Source organism: Stegostoma tigrinum, chromosome 4 (genome assembly GCF_030684315.1).
Source record: "Stegostoma tigrinum isolate sSteTig4 chromosome 4, sSteTig4.hap1, whole genome shotgun sequence".
Classification (NCBI taxonomy): Eukaryota; Metazoa; Chordata; class Chondrichthyes; order Orectolobiformes; family Stegostomatidae; genus Stegostoma; species Stegostoma tigrinum.
In genome coordinates, this window is record NC_081357.1 from 8,470,058 (window position 1) to 8,487,635 (window position 17,578).

The 17,578-nt window shown below is 43.6% G+C and overlaps 1 protein-coding gene across 13 annotated transcripts in view; it reads left to right on the forward strand.

Moving 5' to 3' along the window:
- disp1 (dispatched homolog 1 (Drosophila)) overlaps positions 1-17,578 on the forward strand; it is a 306,264-nt gene that overhangs the window by 156,335 nt on the left and 132,351 nt on the right. For 5 of the 13 annotated variants that reach the window (XM_059645138.1, XM_048531929.2, XM_048531934.2 and 2 more), the window contains one exon: positions 14,197-14,280. The exons of 5 other annotated variants lie outside the window; for them this stretch is intronic. The gene's annotated coding sequence lies outside the window, so the exon portion shown is untranslated. The remainder of the gene's footprint in view (positions 1-14,196; positions 14,281-17,578) is intronic. 3 more of the 13 variants (XM_059645139.1, XM_059645140.1, XM_059645141.1) reach the window with 1 other exon arrangement.

A 17,578-nucleotide genomic window follows, 5' to 3' on the forward strand; every position in this document is an offset into this window, starting at 1 on the left:
TGCACTGTTCCATGTACGTCCATATGCTTATCCAATGACGACTTAAATGTACCTAAAGTTGGCGAATCTACTACCATTGCAGGCAAAGCGTTCCATTCCCTTACTACTCTCTGAGTCAAGAAACTACCTCTGACATCTGTCCTATATCTTTCACCCCTCAATTTAAAGCTATGCCCCCTCGTGCTCACCGTCACCATCCTAGGAAATAGGCTCTCCCTATCCATCCTCTCTAACCCTCTGATTATTTTATATGTTTCAATTAAGTCACCTCTCAACCTTCTTCTCACTAATGAAAACAGCCTCAAGTCCCTCAGCCTTTCCTCGTAAGAATTTCCCTCCATACCAGGCAACATCCTAGTAAATCTCCTCTGCACCCTTTCCAAAGCTTCCACATCCTTCTTATAATGCAGTGACCAGAACTGTACACAATATTCAAAGTGCGGCCGCACCAGAGTTTTGTACAGCTTCACCATAACCTCTTGGTTCCGGAACTCAATCCCTCTATTAATGAAAGCTAAAACATTGTATGCCTTCTTAACAACCCTGTCAACCTGGGTGGCAACTTTCAAGGATCTATGTACAAGGACACCGAGATCTCTCTGCTCATCTACACTACTAAGAATCTTACCATTAGCCCAGTACTTTGCCTTCTGGTTACTCCTACCAAAATGCATCACCTCACACTTGTCTGCATTAAACTCCATTTGCCACCTCTCAGCCCAGCTCTCCAGCTTATCTATGTCTCTCTACAACCTACAGCATCCTTCATCACTATCCACAACTCCACCGACCTTAGTGTCGTCTGCAAATTTACTAACCCATCCTTCTATGCCCTCATCCAGGTCATTTATAAAAATGACAGACAGCAGTGGACCCAACACCGACCCTTGCGGTACACCACTAGTAACTGGTCTCCAGGATGAACATTTCCCATCAACTACCACCCTCTGTCTTCTTTCAGCAAGCCAATTTCTGATCCAAACTGCTATATCTCCCACAATTCCATTCCTCCGCATTTTGTACAAACAGACAATAATATGCCTAGATGAACACAGCAGGCCAAGCAGCATCAGAGAGGCAGGAAAGCTTGATGTTTCGGGTCGGGACACTTCTTCAAAAGAAGGGTCCCAACCCGAAACGTCAAGCTTTCCTGCTCCTCTGATGCTGCTTGGCCTGCTGTGTTCATCCAGCTTCACACCGTGTTATCTCAGATTCTCTAGCATTGGCAGCTCCTACTATCTCAGTAATATACCTATGTCATTTGGTCATAGATTGTACATAGCTGAATCCCTAACATGGATCTTTGCAACTCTCTATTGGTTATAACGCACCAACTTGAAAATGCCACCTGTATCCCTACTCTTGGTCTTCTGTGTATTAATGTATCCCGCATCCATATTAAGGAAGAGAAAAAGTACTGCAGAAACTCAGGAGATTAAAATCCAACAAATCCTTAGGTCTGAAGCTTTTTCAAAATTCCCTGAAATAGTCTCAGAAGATAAGAAGTTATGGAGTGTAATAAAACAGCAGGTGCTGGAGATCTGAAAAGCAGACATTGCTGGAGAAACTCAGCGCATCTGGCGGCAATTGCAGGGAGAAAAATAGAGTTAGCATTTTCAGCCCACATGGAGGCACTTCTGTCAGAGTTGTGAGGGTAGGGTGCCTGTTTATATTTAAAACTGAGATAGCTAAATCCTTGATGAGTAGGGAAAGGGGCAAAAAAGTGGAGGGGTGTCAGATCAGCCATGAACTAGTTGAAAAGCAGAGCAGGCTCAAGGGGTCAAGGGTGGAGCTGGATGAACACAGCTGGCCAGGCAGCATCAGAGGTGGCCTGTTGTGTTCTAGCATCGGCAGTTCCTACTGTCTCTCTAGGGGTCAAACAGCCTACACCTGTTCATATTTCTTTTGGTCTTACGCCCTCACAGGCATGGCGTTGCCCGTTCCTGTTTGCCCTTGGGGAAAGTTGTTGGTGAGTCTTCTCGAATCACTGCAGTGTGTATTAAGTAGGTACTCCAGCCACGCTGGTGGAAGGGGAATTTCAGGATTTTGACCGGACTATAGTTCTAGGTCAGAGTGGTTAATAGTTTTGGAGGGATTTTTGCAGGTGATGGTGTTCCCAGACATTTTTTTGCCCATGTTCTTCCAGATTGTAAAGACCTTTCGTTTGGGCTCCTTATGCCATGCTTGATCAGTTGCTGCCTTGATGGCCAGGGCACTCATCATCATCTTACTTCTGAGTTCAACTCTTTTCTGTTTTGGGCCAAAGCTTTGATGAGGCCCGGAGCTGGATGGCTCTGACAGTACCCAAACTGAGTCTCAGCAAAGTTAATATTGGATTGGAGTTCAGAAGCAGGGTTGGCTTACTGTAGTTGCACAGGGCCTTGGTGAGACCACACCTGGAGTATTGTATGCAGCTTTGGTCTCCCTACCTAAGGTACTCGCCAAAGAGGGAGTGCAGCAAATGTTCACTCGATTGATACCAGAGATGGAAGGACTGTTCTAATGGGATTGTATTCACAAGTGTTTAGAAGGAAAAAGGGATCTGGTTGAAACATTCTCCCTGCATCTAAACCATCCAACCCTGCTAGAACTCTATTAGTTTCAACCGGATTCAAATCCTGCATTACTTTGCTGATGTTTGAGAATGGATTGGTTCTGGCAGGCTTAGAAGTAGACAAATCTCTAGGCCGGATAAAATTATCACAGGCTGTAAAGTGAGGCAAAGAAATAAATAGCAGGGGGTGTTGGAAATCATGTTCACTTCCTTGCTGGACACAGGAGAGGTGCTGGAGGATTGAAGGGCAGGCAATGCTGTGCTGTAATTCAAGAAGGAATAAACCAGGAACTGCAGCCCAATTAATCTAACCTCTGGTGGCGGAATTTTTGGAAACAGTTCTGAGGGACAGTAATAATTTGCACTTGGACAGGCAGTCTGATTTTGTTAAGGAGATATCTGACCAATTTGATTGCCTCTTTGAAAACTTCAATCAGATGTACAGATGAGACTGTGCATTCAATATTATCTACTCGGATTTCAGCAAGGTTGTTGATAAGGTCCTGCACCACAGACTGATAGTGAGAGTCCATGGGGCCAAGGAGATCTGGCAAATTGGGACCAGAATTTGCTGGGGCCTTGACCAAGATCTTTGTATCCTCATTAGCCACTGAAGAGGTCCTGGAGTACTGGCAAGTAGTTGATGTTGTCTGTCTGTTCAAGAAGGTAAATAGGGACAACCCAGGGAAATATAGACTGGTGAGTCTCACATCGGTGGTTAGGAAGCTATTGGAGAGAATTTTTAGGGATAGGAATTACGAGCATTTGGAAAAGCATTGCCTAATTAGGGACAGTCAGCATGATTTTGGGAAGGGCAAGTTCATGTCCAACTAACTTAATTGAATTGTTTGAGAACATGACAAAGGTGATTGAAGGTAGAGCAAACGATGTTGTCCACATGGATTTTAGTAAGGCTTTTGACAAGATCTCTCGTGGTAGACACATCTAGAAGATTAAGATGCATGGAGTCCGAGGTGACTTGGCCACATGGATTCAGAATTAGCTTGCCCAAAGAAGGCAGAGGGAGGTTGTGGAAGGGTATTTTTCAGGCTAGAGATCCGTGACTAGTGGTGTTCTGCAGGGATCCATACTGGGACGTCTGCTGAAAAATTACTTGGATGAAAATGCAGATGTGATGTGGAGGTGCTGGTGTTGGACTGGGGTGGACAAGGTCAGAAGTCTCACGACACCAGGTTACAGTCCAACAGCTTTATTTGAAACCATAAGCTTTCGGACCCCTGCTCCTTCAACAGGTGTAGTGAAGGTAAGCACACAGCCACAGAATTTACAGGCAAAGAGATCCAAAGGGTGTACAGATGGTTTGAGTGAAGTGTCAACAGGCCAAATAACAAGTTTCTCCAGGTGATCAGAAGTGTCAGATGGTGTGAGTACAGTGTCAACAGCTGGATGGGAAGTGAAGGGATCACCTATAATCTGATTAAATGAGGACAACACCACCCACCATGTACACATGAGATACTCATGTGTCTTGGCCAATGTTGTCTATCTTATACACTACAGGCAAACATGTCCCGAGGCATGGTGTATTGACGAGACCATGCAGATGCTACGAAGATGGATGAATGGACACCACAGAACAATCACCAAACAGGACTGTTCCCTTCCAGCTGGGGAACACTGCAAAGGTCAAGGGCATTAAGCCTCTGATTTTCGGGTAAGGGTCCTCCCGTGACAGCCTTTGAGAGTACAACGATGCAGAATCGCTGAACAGAAACTGACAGCCAAGTTCCATACCCACAAAGACAGCCTCAACAGTCATCTCGGGTTCATGCCACGCCTCATGCAACCCCACCATACTGTTCTGTACCTGTAAAATCTTTCTTCCTGTCCCGTTTTGACACCATCACCTTGGTAACTTGTTGTGATGTTTCTTCCTTAATTAGCTGATACAGTTTTGGATTATGTATGACTTTGGTTAGCATGCGACTGTATACCCATCATGTTATTTCAGCCATTTGTTTTGTCTCCAGCACCATTTTGTTTTTATTTTTTGTAATTATCTCTGTGCCTCATTTAATCAGATTATAGGTCATCCCTTCACTTCCTATCCAGCTGTTGACACTATACTCACACCGTCTGACACTTTTGATCACCTGCAGAAACTTGTTATTCGGCCTGTCGACTCTTCACTCAAACCATTTGTACAATCTTTTGATCTCTTTGCCTGTAAATTCTGTGGCTGTGTGCTTACCTTCACTACACCTGTTGAAGAAGCAGGGCTCCGAAAGTTTGTGATTTCAAACAAACCTGTTGGACTGTAACCTGGTGCAGTGTGACTTTTGAAAATGTAGATGTGTGGGTTAGTAAGTTTGCAGACAATACAATGACCGGTGGTGGATAGTGTAGAAGGTTGTCAAAGGTTACAGCAGGATATAGATCAGTTACAGGTTTGAGCAGAGAAATGGCAGATGGACTTTAACCTGAAAAAGTGTGAGGTGCTGCACTTTGAGAGATCAAATGTTAAGGAAAAATAAACGGTTAATGGCAGGACCCTTAACAGCATTGATGTACAGAGGGATCTTGGGGTTTAAGTCCATAGATCCCTGAAAGTTGCCACACAAGTAGATTGGGTGGTAAAGAAGGCGTTTGGCATGCTTGTCTTTATTGGTCAGGAGCACAAGAGTCAGGATGCCATGTTGCAGCTTTAGAAGACTTTGGTCAGGTCACATTTATGGTATGGTGTTCAATTCAGGTCGCCACATTACAGGAAGGATCTGGAGGCTTTGGAGAGGGTGCAGAAGAGGTTTACCAGGATGCTGCCTGGATTAGAGAGTATGAGCCATAAGGAGAGGCTAGAAAAACTCAGGTTGTTGTCTCTGGAGTGGCATAGGCAGTGGAGAGATTTGATAAAAGTCTATACAATTATGAGATGCATAGATAGGGTAGATGGTCAGAATCTTTTTCTCAGAGTTGAAATGTCTAAAACTAGGGGGCATGCATTTAAGGTGACGGGGGGGAAGTTCAAAGGAGACGTGAGGGGCAAGTATTTTTATACAGATAGTTGTAGGATTCGGGAATGCGCTGCCAGGGATGTTGGTGGGGGCAGACACAATAGGACCATTTAAGAGAATTCTGGATAAGCACATGAATATGCAAGGAATGGAGAGATATGGGGCAGGCAGAAGGGATTAGTTTAATTTCATGTCATGTTTGGCACAACGTCATGGGCAGAAGGGCCCATCCCAGTGCTGACTTGTTCTGTGTTCTAATTGGTTGAGTGGCAGGAAGCAGATAGTCATGGTTGAGGAGTGTTTTTGTACTGGAAGTCTGTGTTCGGGGTTGGGGGCGTGGGATTGCACTGGGGTCAGTGTTGGGTTCTTGCTGTTTATTATATGGGTAAATGGTTTAAACTTGAATGCCGGGGAGTTGATTATTAAGTTTGCAGATGTTACAAAAATTGGTGGGGTGGTGAATATTGAGGAGGAAAGCCTTGGATTAGGAGGATGTAGATGGGTGGGTCAGATAGCATTCAATCCAGATAAATGTGAGTTAATGCAGTTGGGCAGGACTAACTAGGCAAGAGAGTACACGGTGATCAGTAAGACCCATGAAGCAGTGAGGATCAGTGGGACCTTGGTGGGCACGTACACCAGTCCCTTAAGGTATCAAGACAGATGGCTGGACTGGTTAAGAAGGCAAATGAAACTTGTCCTTATTAGTTGAAGTATAGAGTCTAAGAGCAGGGAGATTATGCTAGAACAACATAAAATGTTGGTTAGGCCATGGCTAGAGTATTATGTGTAGTTCTAGAGTTTTGAAGTTACAACCTGTTGATTCTGAGGTGAGTGACTGAGACACAGTCAAAACATTGAAGGGTCTATGCCCGAAACGTCAGCTTTTGTGCTCCAGAGATGCTGCTTGGCCTGCTGTGTTCATCCAGCTTCACACTTTGTTATCTAATATTTGTAAGACCTTTGTTTTATATTTCTATATCTTAGACATAAATCTGACCTTTTGTTTATAAAGCTTGACTTTTATTTAAGACCTATCAATTCAGGGTATGTTTAGGATCTTTGTGTATGTTTAACCTGGGGTGTTTTTTTTGCAAATAGGAAATGGTTCATTTTCATTGTGTTTACCCCTTGTGGGCAAGTTAGATAAACAGTACAGCATTCAGATGGCAGGAGTCGTGGACTGTTCATAAAGTTTTCAGTCAATTATTCAGCATTGCAAAACCACATTGATTATTCATGTGAGAGATAATAGGAACTGCAGATGCTGGAGAATCCAAGATATCAAAGTGTGGCGCTGGATGAACACAGCAGTCCAAGCAGCATCTCAGGAGCAGAAAAGCTGATGTTTTGGGCCTAGACCCTTCATCAGAAACCTCTGATTTTCTGATGAAGGGTCAAGGCCCAAAACGTCAGCTTTTCTGCTCCTATGATGCTGCTTGGCCTGCTGTGTTTATCCAGCGCCACTCTTTGATATCCTTGATTATTCATGTCTCTGGTTCTACTCTTCTATCAGTAAAATTTCTATTTAAATCCTTTTTCCCCACCTCTAAGATGTTGACTCAGTTGAAGGATAGAAAAGCTATGTTACAGGAGGGAGGGAGGATAAGAAGACCAAGCAGCAATGGGCAAGAGAAGGTTGGTGAGGGAAAGGAAATAAAATTGCAGCTTAAGGATAGAACAAAGAAAAGGAGGGAGCAGACTAAAACCTTCTAGTAAAATCTGCCTTTGAGATCTAGAGTTAGTAGTGCTGTAAAAAGTAGTCTTTTGACATTTGAGTAGTTTTATAGAATGCTGGTGTTTCTTTCACTGTCCAAGCGTTCGGTAAAAGCTTGTAAAGCTGTTTGAATTGGTGAGACAGGATTTTCTGAAGTCCTTTTGGCAGTCTAAGCATTAAAAAAGCGACCACTTTTAAAGTGTTCTCGGGCAATTTGATGTGATAAATTATATGTTATAAGTTGATGCAATAAACAGCAAACAGTTAACCTAAACCTCTGAAACACAACAGTTGTACTTAGTTTTTATCTTTCATTTTAATGAAAAATGCTTTCTGTCTTGATGAATTGCTTACAAGCTACTGATTAGTGTCATCAGTAACCTGATGAGTCTTTCATTGTAGAGCAATATTAGCTATTCCATTTGGTGGTAGTTGTGTGATTTTTCTGTTTGATCATTAGGAGTTACAGGGAAAGGGTTGTGAAAACACATGGCTCACCTTGACTTTTGTCTGAATAAAACCATCTGGATTGGAAAATCTCCATTGTGACTTATGTTTTGACTATTATTCTGAGAAAAGAAAGAACTGATCCATACCATATGCAGCAGGAGAGAATATGAATTGTAATGGTTTCTAAAACACATTAAGGTGATTATTTTGAAAGAATTTGCTTTCGATTGATCTTCTATGTGTGAAATCTTCCTCAAGGCTCTCATTTGTTTGTTGAATATTGACAAGAAAGAATGTCAAGGCTAGAATGTGGTTGGGGGTGGCTGACAGGCTGTGTATTGACATTTGTGTTTTGCTAGAGTCCACCTGCAGTATGAGGTGATGTTGGAATGGAATGAAGCATTGATTAGGCCACAGCTAGAGGATTGTGTGCAGTTCTGGGATCCAAATTGTAGGAGGGACATGATAGCACTGGAGAGAGTGCAGAGGAGATTTCACAGGATAGTGCCTGAGCTAGAGAGTTTCAGTTATGAAGAGAGATTGGGTAGACTTGTTTTTTTTCCCCTTGGAGCAGAAGAGACTGAGGAGGTACATCTTTGTGATGTTTTGAGAGTCATAGACAGGAAGAAACTTTTCCCCTTGTTGGATGGGATCAGTGACTGAAAGGCTTAGATTTAAGGAAAAGGGCAGGAGGTTTAGAGGAGAGGAAAAACATCTTCACCTAGCGGGTGGTGAGAATCTCACTGCTTGTAAGGGTGGTAGATGCAGAAACCCTATGAACATTTAAGAAGTATTTAGATGTGCACTTGCAATGCCAAGGTATACAGGGCTATTGGCTAACGGCTGGAAAATGGGATTAGAATAGCTAGGTAGTGGTTTTTGATCGTCTCAGAACAATAGGCTGAAGGGCCTTTTTATGTGTTGTAGATAGATTGTCGGAAAAGATAAAGCTCATGAAATAAAATCAGCAGGGATACAAAGTTGGCTGAGTGACTGGAAATAGTGGGGTGAATCACTTTTTTTTTTGGAGAAAGATGGATAGTGGGGATAGAGTGGATGTGGATCAGATGTTTCCACTACTAGGACCCAGCCGCAGAGATTAGGGCACGGCCTCAGAGTAAAGGGATTGCACTTTAGAACTGAGATGGGGATGGTGGTGAATCTGTGGAACTCTGCTGCAGAGAGCTGTGAAGGACAAGTCATTGAGTGTATTTAAGACACATATAGATAGGCTCTTGATTAGTAAGGGGATCAAGGGTTACAGAGAGAAGGCAGGAGAATGGGGTTGAGAAATATATCTTCCATAATCGATTGGTGGGGCAGATTCGATGGGCCTAATGGCCTAATTCTGCTCCTGTGTCTTATGATCTTATTGTTCCTGGGACACAGTATTAGGCTACTGCTTTTCTTTTGATCTATATGAATGATCCTTGCTTGGAGATATAGGGCATAATTTCCAAATCCACAAAATATTCCCAGTCATGAGAAGGACAGTGATAGATTTCAGCAGGGCATAGGCTGATAGAATGGGTGAAGATCTGACAGATTGAAATTTGATAAAGTATGAAGTGATAGATGATGATAAGAAGAATGTGAGGAAATAGAAAATAAAGAATTCAATTAAAACGGTTGAAATTGGACACAAATCATTGAAGATGGCAGCGTGGTTTGCGAAACCAGTTAAAAAGATTTACAGAATCTTGGATGTTATAAATGGAGGCATTAATGTTGAAGTGATGGACTTTTTAAAAAACAGCATAAGCCTCAACTAAGTATAATGCCAAATGTCGATCTCCAACATTTAGAAAATTTTCAATGTCATCAGAGATGATGCAAAAAATTTCTAAGAAGCGATTACTGCTGTCTGGTTAGATTGGAGAATCTAGACTGCTGTTGTAGACATGCTCACTGAGACACTGTGGTTGCAGACGTTTTGTCACCCTGCTAGGTAACATCATTATTGCACCTCCGGTGAAGTGTCGGTGTTTTGTCCCGCTTGTTATTTATATGCCCCAGTTTGCTCAGGTGTTTCATGCCACTTCCAGTTTTGTTTCCCAGTGGTTTGTACACCAGGTCTAATTTAATGTGTTTGTTGGTCAGGTTCCTGTTAGAATACCAGGCCTCCTGGAATTCCCTGCCATGTCTCTGTTTGGCTTGTGCAATTATGGATGTGCTTTCCCAGTCCAATTTGTGTCCCTCTTTGTCTGTGTGTAGTGAGACCAATGAGAATTGGTTATGTCTGTTGGTGGCTAGTTGGTGTTCATGTATCCGTAATGTCAGTTTTCTTCCAGTTTGGCCTATGTCATGTCTCTCGCAATCCTTGCGTGGTATTTTGTATATTACACCAGTTTTGCTGGTTTTCGGTATGGGCTCCTTTTATGTTTGTCAGTTGCTATTGTGGGGTGGTTATTGGTTTGTGGGCTACCGTGATACCTAGGGGTTTGAGTAGTCTTGTGGTCATCTCTGAAATGTCCTAGATGTATGATAGAGTGATTAGTGATTCTGGTTGTGTTGTGTCTTCCTGTTGTGGTCTGCCACAGAGGTAACGACGAATTATGGTTTTTGGTATCCATTTCTTTTGAAGACTCCCTATAGGTTGTCCTGTTCTACTTAGCGCGTTCCAGGTTGCTGCAATGTGTTGTGGTTCATGTAAATAGTGTCCTGATGCAGCTCCGTTTGTGGGCATTGGTGTGGTTGCTAGTGTCATTGAGTTTCTGGTCTGTCTGTGTGGTCTTTCTATATACGCTTGTCTGGAGTTTCCTGTTGTTTTTGTGTTCTACCGTTATGCCCAAGAAGGGTTGTCAGTTGTTCTGTTCTTTTGTGAATTTTATCCCAGTGAGGATATTGTTTATGTGTTGGCGGCTTGCATCTAGTTTTGTGCATTTGATAATCACGAAAGTGTCACCTGTATATCAGACCCAAAGTTTGGTTGTATTGTGGGGACCGCTGTCAGTTCTAACTTTTGCATTACTGCTTCTGCCATCAGCCCTGATATGGAGGATCCCATTGGTGTTCCATTGATTTGTTTGTATATGCCTTTGTTGAAAGTGAAGTGGGTTGAGAGGCACAGATCTAGTAGTTTCATGTAAGTGTCCTGGGGTGCCTGCCTGCTTGATTCATCCAGTAGTGTGTCCATTATCTCTTTGGTTAGGTTGATGTTTGTGGAGATAAATAGCACTATTATGTCGAAGGATATCATCAGCTCATCCTCTTCAATCCTGGTGTCCTTGATGTTGAGGAATTCTTGGGAGAAGTGGGTGGTGTTGTCAACTAAGTATTTCAACTTCTGTTATAGATTTTTGGTAAGTTTATCTTCTCCTCTATTCATCTTCGATCTGCCTCCCCCTCTCCCTATTTATTCCAGAGCCCTCACCCTCTCCCCCTTTTCTGATGAAGGGTCTAGGCCCGAAACGTCAGCTTTTGTGCTCCTGAGACGCTGCTTGGCCTGCTGTGTTCATCCAGCCTCACATTTTATTATCTTGGAATTCTCCAGCATCTGCAGTTCCCACTATCTCTTATATGTTGGTGTGCCTGGTAGTGAGACAATGGGTCTGTGGGGAAGCCCCAGTTTGTGTACCTTGGGGAGTCCATAGAATCGTGGTGTATTGGATCCCTCTGGCTTCTTTTTTTTTTGGTAGTCTGTCTTGGTGATGTCTCCTGAATTGTGTAATTTCTTCAGGGTCGTTGTAATCTGGTTCCCTAACTGTGGTATCAGAGATAATGGGAACTGCAGATGCTGGAGATTCCAAGATAATAAAATGTGAGGCTGGATGAACACAGCAGGCCAAGCAGCATCTCAGGAAGTGGGTCCAGGCCCGAAACGTCAGCTTTTGTGCTCCTGAGATGCTGCTTGGCCTGCTGTGTTCATCCAGCCTCACATTTTATTATCCCTAACTGTGGTGTTGGGTCTATTGCCATCTGTTGGTAGGTGTTGGTATCTCCAGGCTGTGCATTGACTATCTCGATGTATTGAGGATTACTGTCATGAGTCCTTTGTCTGCTGGTAAGATTATAATGTTCCTGTCTTGTGTCTTTCCAGGGCTTTCCTCTCTTCTGTGTTGAATGTGTTCCATTTACTTTTTTTCCTTAGTGTTGGGACTTTTGTCTATTTGATGGCCTGTTGTACTTTTTCTGTGAGTCTCTTGCTGTTTAGTGTCGATTCCAGCCCAGCCAGGAAGTCAGTCTTTTTGGTGCTTCCAGTTATAATTCAGTCCTCGCACTAGGATGGTCTTCTCATTGTCTGTAAGTGGTTGATCTGAGATTCTTTTAACCCATGAATCTGTGTTGTCCATGTCATTATTGTGGGTGATTTTGGACAGTTTTTCGTGTAGAGCTATTCTTTTCTTTGTTCTGGTCTTTTGTTTTATGCTGATGGCTTGTTCCAGTGTGGATGTCCATTCCTGGCCGGTTGTGTTGCAGTACAGAGATTTTTGGAATGCAGTTTTCCACTTGCATTTGTGGAGGCAGCTGTGGGCATCTTTGATCATTACCCTTACCACTCTGCGTCTGTTCTTCACGCCTGTGGATTGTTGATAGGTGCTTCATACCTTAAGCTGTGTGATAGTACCTGCTTTCTGAGGCATTTGTGCAGGAAGTATAGTTGTCTGCGGGTTGTGCTCAGCCAGATGGCATTTGTTTCCCGTCTGTGGGCCAGTTTGTGGGTGTTGCGCCCATAAGATGTCTAAAGTTTTCGAGAGGATATGTAGCTCACGTTGTGGATGAAGTTGTAGACATGTTCGCCAAGCCAGTAACCCTGCTAGGTAACACCATCAGTGTGCCTCCGGTGAAGAGTCAGTGTTCTGTCCTGCTTGTTATTTATATGCCTCCGTTTGTCAGGGTGTTTGGTACCACATCCGGTTCTGTTTCCCAGTGGTTTGTACACAGGGTCTAATTCAATGTGTTTGTTGATGGGAGTTCCGTCAACATTTAATTATGCCTTCCAAAGGGAATTGGACCACTATGGGTCATCTACTATGAGGAAAAGCAAAACAGGGAAGTGAAGGAGTTCGGATAACAAGGTGTAGAGCTGGATGAACACAGCAGGCCAAGCAGCATCAGAGGAGCAGGAAAGCTGATGTTTTGGGCCCAGACCCTTCTTCAGAAACCTTTTCTGAAGAAGGATCTAGGCCCAAAATGTCAGCTTTCCTGTTCCTCTGACGCTGCTTGGCCTGCTGTGTTTATCCAGCTCTACACCTTGTTATCTCAGATTCTCCAGCATCTGCAGTTCCTACTATCAGTGAAGGAGTTAGCTTGTTCTTATTGAAAGGCTGAATGACTTGCAGTGGTATAATAATTCTAAGGTTGTATAAGTGCTCTGTAGGTACTGCAGTCTCTTTTCCACAAGATCACTGTTTTATTGATGAGAGAATAAAACTGGATTAAAATAAGAAATAATCAGAACTCTCAAAGAAAAATTATAATCCTAGCAACTTTTTTTTGTTACTTGAGCAGTAAAGCTGGAGGAGAATGGAATCTTTATTTATAAAACTGATTAAACTGTATTCCCAGTACTAAACAACAAAGACATAAGCCTTTATCTCTATCAGCCGGTAAAAATCAATGCTGTCAGAACCCTCCCTGTAAGGTTTTCTGCTGCTTCCAACCTCTAATATTAAGTTAAATCTCTTGATGTACCCCTCTTGTTCTGCCAAGCACCAAACATCACTGGACAGTGGAATCAGTTAACGCTACCCTGTACTACCTAGCTCCAGGGCAAGCTGGGCCAGTCCCATCACGTGCAACAATTTATGATGAACTTATCTATGAGAAAAGGTGGGGTAAGCTCGGATGGTTTTCTTTAGAGCCGAGAAAGCCGAGGAGGAACCCGACAGAGATGTAAAAGATTATAAAGGGCTTGGACATGGTAGAGATGAAGCAGCTATTTCCTTTACTTGAAGGGTCAATAATGAGAGGGCATAGTGAAAGGCAGGAGAAGGATTTTTGAGGAAATGCTTCCCACTAGGAAGGTGGTAGGAGTCTGAAATGCACTGCCTGGGAGAAGAGTAGAAGTGGGAAACCTCACAACCTGAAAAAAAAAGGTATGTGGATGAGCAGTTGAAGTGTTCAATGCTTTGGGTCAAGTGCTGGGAAGTGAGACCAGTGTAGGTAGGTCAGCACAGATTTGATGGGCTGAAGGGTCTCTGCTGTATGACTCTGACTGTAACACATTAGGCACCTACCTCTATATCATGTATGTTGGCTTGAATCCATGAGGAGAACAAAGCTAAATATAAGATTTAAGGGAATATGTCACATAAAACTGTCTTTCCAGGATAAATTGCAAAAGTGACTTGCAGATGTGCACCCCTTTAAAGGAATTATGAAAATGACTTTCATATCTTTTTCTTATTGTTGTAGAATAATTCTTTAGTACTTGCACACTGGCTGTTTTACTCCAAAGCAAGTAAATTTACTTTGCCCACACTTGTTTTGTTTATTGTTGTCTCAAGATGAGCCCCTAGTCCTGGTCTTCGCAATGTTAACACCTGCCTTGTGCCTTATAGGTGGTGGAAAGACTTTGAGGATTCGGGAGGTGAGTGACTCGCTGTGCACTACCCATTCTCTGGCCTGCTCTTGTAGCCGAAGAGGTAAGGTGCAACAGCGTAGGAACAACCGAACAGCATGAAACTAGGTTGTTTGGAAAATATGTCAGTCTCAGAATATGGGGTCACACAAATTTGTTAGAATCATTGAATCCCTACAGTACGGAAAGAGGATGTTCAGCCCATCGAGTCTGCATGAACCTTCTGAAGAGCATCCTACCCAAATCCAACCCTGACCCTATGTCAGTAACCCTACATTTACTGTGGCTAATCCACCTAGCCTGCACATCCCTGGACACTATGGGGCAATTTCCCATGGCCAGTCCACTTAGCCTGCACAGCTGTGTACGGTGGGAGGAAACTGGAGCACCCGGAGGAAACCCACACAGACATGGGGAGAATGTGCAAACTCCACATCGACAGTCGCCTGAGGGGGGAATTGAACCCGGTCCCTGGCACAATGCGACCCGCTGTGGCACCATTCTGCCCTACTTGCCTTCAGAAGTTGGTTTTGAGCTGGTTTCTTGAGCCCTACATCCAGTGTGTGTATGAGTTACAGCCCACAGTACTGTGAACGAGTGAGTTCCAGGATTGACTTAACAACAGGTTAGAATGGCAGGGAGGGGAGAAACAATCTGACAAGCATGTTCCCAGGCCCCAACTGTCTCTGTGATAATGGGAACTGCAGATGCTGGAGAATCCAAGATAACAAAGTGTGGAGCTGGATGAACACAGCAGGCCAAGCAGCATCTCAGGAGCACAAAAACTGATGTTTCGGGCCTAGACCCTTCATCAGAGAGCCTCTCTGATGAAGGGTCTAGGCCCGAAACGTCAGCTTTTGTGCTCCTGAGATGCTGCTTGGCCTGCTGTATTCATCCAGCTCCACACTTTCTTATCACTGACTGTCTCTGTCCTTCTTGGTTGATACATGTCATTGTTGTGACTAGTGCTGTTGAGCAAGCCTCGTAAGTTACTGCAGACCTTTTTAAGTGGTACTCGGTGCCGAATGGGGGAGGATGTGATTGTTGAAGGTGATGTGTTCTTGGAGCTGTACTCATTTCAGCAAATAGACAGCGTTCCACTACACTCCTGAATTATGTCCTATAAATGTGGAATAACTAGGAAATCAGGAGATGTGATACTCGCCATAGAATACCTATACTGTGATCCCATTCTAACATGATTTGTATCTCGAAACAGCATTATAGATGGGTCAGTGCTGCTTCTTGAATGACTCCCTGAATTCAAGAGCACATGTCTTCACTCCATGTCATCTACTTGTGCATCAATCGATGCACCTCTTGCTTTTAGCCCTAATAGTGACGTGGGAGATTTTGTCAGGTTTAATGTAGAAGAGTTTGTATTTTAAAGGAAAGACACCCTTTAAACCAACCTCTATATTTCAAGCCTAGATTTTAGGGTTATCATTTTGAGCCACTTCGTTCTGTTCTACAAGCTCATGATGTTAGCCATAGCTCCTCTGTCTACTGGACACTTTATATTTGCTTGATGTTGTCTTTCTGTAGTCTGCTTTCTAAAAGTCGCAAACTGTTTCTTATCTTTAAATCCAACATTGCCAACCTATTCACCGGTGTAGAGTGGTTTGTCAGAATCATTGGCTGGTATCACTCCAGCAGCCAGCTTCTAGGCTTGCTTTCCTTCTTTCTCACTGAACCCTTGTGGGTGAAGCCATTCAGCATCTCACCATTAAAACACCGCTTTCCCCATGCTCGACATGCTTTCTTGTCTTTGGTATGAAGTCCTCCACAATATTGACATCCTGCCCTTGTCCTTGATCTTCCATTGGTCCTTTAGCAAATATGCCTTCTTTTACTCCCCAACTGCATTTTTCTCCTTCAGCCTGCGTTGGCTCTGAACACAATGCAAAGCCTCCACCATTCATCAATTAGTACACCTTAGCTGATGATTGACAGCCTCCGAGTTCCTGCTCGTTTCTTGAATGAACATTTCTAATCTTTCAGCAGACGTGCTGTTACAGCAGGACTGCATTTGCCATAGAGAATCCTATCTCTAATGAAGAGATAGTAGGAACTGCAGATGCTGGAGAATTTGAGATAACAAGGTGTAAAGCTGGACGGACACAGCAGGCCAAGCAGCATCAGAGGAGCTGAAAAATGAAGAAGCGTCTAAGCCTGAAACGTCAGCTTTCCTGCTCCTCTGATGCTGCTTGGCCTGCTGTGTTCGTCCAGCTTTACACCTTGTTGTCCCTATCTCTAATGAAAGCATCTTTCACTTGTCCAAACTTGCAGGATTCAGCTCAATGTGTCAGTGCTGTCACAAACTGACCAATAATCTCTCCCTCCCCTGAGCTCTGATTTTGAACCCATACTGTTCATAAATAATGTATATATAAGTTTCAAACATGTCTTCAAAGCCTTCAAACTCACCACTTCTGAGGTCTAGATTAGACAGATTAGATTCCCTACAGTGTGGAAACGGGGCCTTCTGCCCAACAAGTTCACACCACCCCTTGAAGCATCCCAGCCAGACTCATTCCCCTATAACCCACATACCCCTGAACACTATGGGCAATTTAACATGGCCGATCCACCTAGCATGCACATCTTTGGACTGTGGGAGGAAACCGGAGCACCCGGACGAAACCCACGCAGACACGGGGAGAATGTAGCTTGGAGAATTTTTATTCTGTCTTTTTATTCATTCTATAGCTCTATTCATTCTATTCATCCCCACAATAGGCTATTGTACAAAATGCAGAGGAATGGAATTGTGGGAGATATAGCAGTTTGGATCAGAAATTGGCTTGCTGAAAGAAGACAGAGGATGGTAGTTGATGGGAAATGTTCATACTGGAGACCAGTTACTAGTGGTGTACCGCAAGGGTCGGTGTTGGGTCCACTGCTGTTTGTCATTTTTATAAATGACCTGGATGAGGGCGTAGAAGGATGGGTTAGTAAATTTGCAGATGACACTAAGGTTGCTGGAGTTGTGGATAGTGATGAAGGATGCTGTAGGTTGCAGAGAGACATAGATAAGCTGCAGAGCTGGGCTGAGAAGTGGCAAATGGAGTTTAATGCAGACAAGTGTGAGGTGATGCACTTTGGTAGGAGTAACCAGAAGACAAAGTACAGGGCTAACGGTAAGATTCTTAGTAATGTAGATGAGCAGAGAGACCTCGGTGTCCATGTACACAGATCCTTGAAAGTTGCCACCCAGGTTGACAGGGCTGTTAAGAAGGCATACAGTGTTTTAGCTTTTATTAATAGAGGGATCGAGTTCAGGAACCAAGAGGTTATGCTGCAGCTGTACAAAACTCTGGTGCAGCCGCACTTGGCGTATTGTGTACAGTTCTGGTCACCGC